Source organism: Dendrobium catenatum, unplaced genomic scaffold (assembly GCF_001605985.2).
Source record: "Dendrobium catenatum unplaced genomic scaffold, ASM160598v2 fragScaff_scaffold_1230, whole genome shotgun sequence".
NCBI lineage: Eukaryota > Viridiplantae > Streptophyta > Magnoliopsida > Asparagales > Orchidaceae > Dendrobium > Dendrobium catenatum.
The window spans coordinates 331,981-337,939 of NW_021319692.1; positions in this window are offsets into that span (position 1 = coordinate 331,981).

The window sequence follows — 5,959 nt, forward strand, 5'->3', positions numbered from 1 at the left end:
TCACAATTCAACCCCCCCCCACGCTCTTGCCCATCTAGTAATTTCATAATATTTTTAAATAATTATTAAATTTGATTTTAATCAAATGTAACAGTTAGTTTAAATTAGTTCACAACTAAGACTTCATGTAGGATAGTTTTTTTTATTATTTTTTAAAGTAATTTTTTTGTTAAAAATTTTATAATTCAAAATTTTGTATACTTAAAAGTTGTTTTAGAAAGCAGCAAAAAAATTGTCTCAAACAAAACCTAAATATCTTTGTATCTAATAATTTTCATAAATTATCATAAAAAATGAATATAAACATCATTGATCATTATAATTAAAATTGCAATTTTTTTAATTATCATGTTCTAAAAGTTGAGGTTGCGTACAATGAGAGAGAGAGAGAGAGAGAGAGAGAGAGATCATCTTAGCAACCAAATTTAATTCAGATATGCTATTAAAGAGTAAAATAAAATTAATAACTACAACACAATCATCATCATCAATAATTTATCCCAACTATAAGAATTCTTTTTCTTTATTGTGTCCTATTAAGAATCAAATTCTCATTTAGATCTAACAAAGAAAGATCATTTCTAATATTTTCTAACCAATTCTTTTTAGGATTACCTCTACATTCTTAAGATAGGTCAAATCTAATACATCTACTCTCTTAATTGGGTCATCGAAAGGTCGCTGTTTTATGTGACCAAACCATCTAAGGCGACTCACTAATCTTATATGACATTGCAGCTACTCCAACCTTTCATGTATTTACTCATTTCGTATCATGTCTCTAAGAGTATAGCCACTCATCGACATGAGCATCCTCATCTTGGCAACACTTAAAAATAATATTAAGCTTCTCTTTTAATGGCAAACATTCTGCGCCATAAAACATTGCAGGGCTAACCACCATCTTATAGGATTTTTTCTTAAGTTTGAGTGGTATTTTTCTATCATACAACAAGCCTGATGCATTCATCCACTTCATCCATCCAACTTGAATTATACTAATAATATCCCTGTCTATTTCACCATCACTCTGAACAATAGACCTGAGATATCTAAAACGTATACTCTTATTAATGACTTGATCACTCAAAGTTACAAACCCCCAACTAGATATATTACTACTAAAATTACACTCCATATATTCGGTTTTAGATCTACTCAAATGAAAACATTTATACTCTAAAGTTGACCTCTATAATTCATGTTTACTTTCAACTCCCTCTTTAGACTTATCAACAAGAAGAATATCATCAGCAAAAAACATACACTAGGGAGCATTCTATTGCAAATATCTAAGACTAAAGCAAAAAAATATGGGCTTAAGGCTGTTGAACTCATTTTTGTATGAGATCATTATGATCAATCTAGATCCAGATCCATTTAAACCATAAGATCTATCCAGACCTTAGGATCTACCTAGATTATAGATCAATCTAGACCGTAGATCTATCCAGACCCTAGGATCTACCTAGACCTTAGATCAATCCAGACCTTAGATCTACCTAGTCCCTAAAATCAATCCAGATCTTAGATCAATCTAGGCCCAAGTTAATACATATATCAAATCTATTCAAGATTCAAATCAAACCCTTAACTTTAAGTCAATCAAGATCTCAAATTCATCTAGATTTCAAACATATTCAAGCTTCAAATTAATCCTTACCTTCAATCAATCAAGACATAGTCACTTCAACATCCTATCAAGCTATAATCTTATCCATAATTTATAATCATCCAATTGATTATGAGTGATGTGGATAATTCAAATTCAAGCAATTAAATTCCAAATTCTGATCAAAATTCAAGTCCAAAGGTTTAGGTCCTGAAAGCCTTTTCTAATGATTTTTTAAATACTTCAAACCCTAACCAAATAATCCCCTAATCATGATCTATCAATTACATATTAATTAGACATGTCCCTAGGGTCTGCCCTACAAATTCGAGCTCAATCTGAGACTTCTAACCCCAGAAACTGAATCTATTTTTAAAGGCTATAAAATCTTCAAATATTTATTATATATGTCACTAGACCTATCCCGTAGTAAAATTTGGCCTTCAAGCCTTCTCAAAACCCTCTGATCGCATCCACACCCTTGATTATGATATTTTGAATATTAAACTATATTTTGGTGGACTCACTTTGACCCCCCGTTAATCAAGGGTTAAAGTGACCAAAATGCCCCTTAAGAGAAATTTTGGAGTTTTCTCTAAACTTCAACTTGGCCTATTCAAATCAAGTCTCAAAACCTCTTCTAATTCATCCTAGTCATCATCAGGAGTGGAATGGATTCAAGCCCTGGCCCTATTCAAGCCTAGTTGACCAGGTCAATCCAAAATGACCAAAATACTCCTCAAAGACATGAATAGCCATTTTGAACCAAATGACCTTATCTTTGGATGGAGCCACTTCCTTTCAACTTCAAATGTTAAAACAAACATGTTGGACCCAATCCCAACCCTAGGTCAACCTAGTTGATCAAGTCAAACAGGATTGACCCAAATGCCCTCTAGGGTCCAAACAATTAATTTGACTAAATTGACCTCCCCAACCCCTAGGATCATCTCCAATAGTCTTAGAATATCATGTTAAACTTTTTAAGCTCAAACCCAAGTCCTGGGTCAACCTGGCTTACTAAGTCAACCTAGATTGACCCAATGTCCCTTAAGGGTTTAAATGGGTCATTTCAACCCATTTAACCTATCCAACTCATACCAAACTCTCAAATCATTTCCTGATCATAGCCTAAGAATGTCTTAGTCTTTGGTCAAATAAACTCAAATTGAGTTGACCAAGTCAAACCATATATATTGGTCAAATACCCATGGCTCTAGCCAAATATCTATGTATTTTCATTTCAGCCCTCAAGACTTTACTTAACTAGCCCCTCAAACCTTTCCCCCTACCACATTAGCATCACTTGAGTGTTGACTAGTCAAATATAGTCAATAAAGGGTTAAGGAGTGGTCGAAATGGCCAAATCTCCTAATTCAAGCTAGCTCATTCCATTTCAAATCATTCAAGCCACTTAAATACCCTATAGAATGTTACCAAGTAATCAATCCTTCGATTAAATTCAAATCAAAGCCTTAATGACCCCATGTGGACAAAAGGACAAAGTCATCTTTCCACATCATTTGTCCTTATAGTCCTTTGATTCCCCGCTCCCTAGCTACTCTGTTCAGGTGTTCTGCATCTGTGAATAGAGCCTAACTATGTGGACCTCCGAAAGGGATCCATCGTGTGGGGAATATGTAGAGGGTACAATCAAACCATCCCGAAGGACAAGACGATCCCAAGCATTCACACTCTTTGTAAGCGGGCCAATGAGAGGACAGATTATATTATACATATGACCAACCATTGAGGATATCGACTTTCTCCCACGCACCTCGATGGGTGATAATATTCACAACCTGATCAGTGTCATGGGGTTTCCCCCACCTGATACATCAGCTCGAGTGGGATTAATTTGTTGTGAAATTTTATTTCCCATGGGCGCAAGTCCTCATGATTAATTATATCTTAGGCCGGAGCATGAGAATATTCTCGATTAAGAATCCTACATTATGCTTTCCAAATATGATTGACATATAGGGTGGAGACTAGGAAGTTCCTACTCGAAGGGAAAGAAGGATTCAAGTGAGATAAGTCAACATATAGGGTTCATACCAACATCCAGAGGAAATAGGGTAGCGAAGAGAGATTGGAGAAAAAAAAACATGCACTCAAAGCATACAGGAGTGAAGGATGGAGATGATGTCATCCATGTTATGCAGATAGGTATAATTTATAGCTCTTGAAGAATATGAGACTTACCCAATGATGAGACGTACTACGAGACACCAAATGTAGTAACCTTGAACCCTAAATTTAGGATGAGTTTAGTGTTCTACACATAACACTAACATCCGTGTCCTAACAAATGCATCCTAAACTTATATCATGCCTGAAATGGAATATCAGCTAACCATCTAAGCATATAAAATTCATGTTGTCCAGTCTTTATGAAATATGGGTGGATAGTTTAGTTTTTTTTTTTTTTTGGAAATAAGGCTGACATATAGAGAACTTTCTAAGTAGCCTTGGACTTATGTAGAGTGAATGCTCTTAGAGCTAATACAATTAATATTTTGATTAAATTGATTTATAATGCAATGCATGCTAATTAAAAGCTCAAATCAAGTATGCTTAAAATTTTAAAAAATCTTATAAAAATATTTTTTTAGAAAGATTGGGCTTCCCTAGGTCCGGCACCTCATCTTCATATGCCAGATTACCCAGACTCTACCCGCAGGCGGGGAAGTGTCTTATGAAAAGAGAGAGAGAAAATGCATTAATATGCATACGACCCTAGGGGTGTCAATATTTGACACGACCCGAAAACCCGACCCGAACCCGACCCGAAAATTTCGGGTTAGGGTCAACCCGAACACGAAACGGGTCGGGTTCGGGTTCAACTTTTCGACCCGTTTCAAAAATCGGGTCGGGTTCGGGTTAACCCTTTGACCCGAAATTGACCCAATTTTGCCCGAAAACCCGATTTTGACCCGCCAACCCGAGATTGACCCAATTTTGACCCGGTTTTGACCAGAAATTAACAATTTTTTTGTTGAAAATGGGTCATTCGGGTCGGGTCGGGTTGACCCGGACCCGAAGCGGGTCAGGTTCGGGTCCAGGAAACTGACCCGTTTTTAAAAATGGGTCGGGTTCGGGTTGACTCGAATATTGCCGGGTCAGTTTCGGGTTCGACCCGAACCGGACCCGTGACCCGAAATTTACACCCCTATACGACCCCAACTGATTCTGGCTATTTTCTAGGTCATTAGATTTCTATGTTATTTAATTCCTAAAAAAATATTAAATTTTAGTTATGAGTAGAAAAAATTTTGGTCCTTAAAGAGTCTAGCGAAATCAGGTCATACACAAGGAAGAAAGAAACCTAAAAAAACTGGTAAGTTCTATATTACAATCAAAAGTAAACACATCAATATAAATAAACCACCCAAAGTAAAGAACAAGTCCATTGCAAGTGTCATATAAGTACAACCTAGGATATGTAGAAAAGTAATGGTGGCCAAACCCCACCAAAATTAACCTGGATTCCAATCCTACGGAATGACGCAAGTCTTAAAAGCAATGTATTTCATATTCAAGTCTTCTTCTTCAAGTGGATCATCTTCCTCCAGTTCGTCTTCCTTCAAATCATTTTCCTTCAGATCATCTTTGTAGAGTTCGTCCTTCAAAAGGGTACCCAACTAAGAAAAAAAACTTCCTATGAGGGGCCTTTCTTTCTCCCTTTGGGTACCTAGTGTTAGAAATGCCCTATTTTTAAATACTTTCACAACTCGATACTTATTACATCAAATTACATCATTAAAATAAAAAAAATTAGACTCTCCTATATATTTATCTTAAGAAATTAAATAAGAATATCCAAAGCAATTAATATGCGACATCCCAAGCAGTTTTATATGGAAAGTAAAATACTCATTGCCAATCACACTTAGCCATGCTCTTATAATTTAAAGGGGGAACTTAGTAATTTCTGAAGCATCTAAAGAAAATATCATTAATTTTAAAACTTATTTAGTTTTTCCCTCTTTATTAGTGCTGCATGAGCATGACCACCTGCAGAAGGCATTACTAGTAGCAAGTGTTGCGAATCTGATTTCAAGAAATATAATTTTGATGATATCAAACATTACTGATACTTCTATTTTTCTATGACTTCCTTTCCTACTAACATTTCAGATCCACCAGGTCTAGTGCAAACCAAGCCAGCTTAGGATTGGGTAGACTAGGGGTGAGTCACTTTGTAAGGGGTTTTTACCTTTTCTTGAGTCGATTGTAATAAAGTGGGTCCTAATGCTACTTGGAAAAATTCTATATATTTGATAATGTTTTCTATTTTTTATCACATCATTCGGGGTGATCCAAAATAGTACTAGACGATTAGTT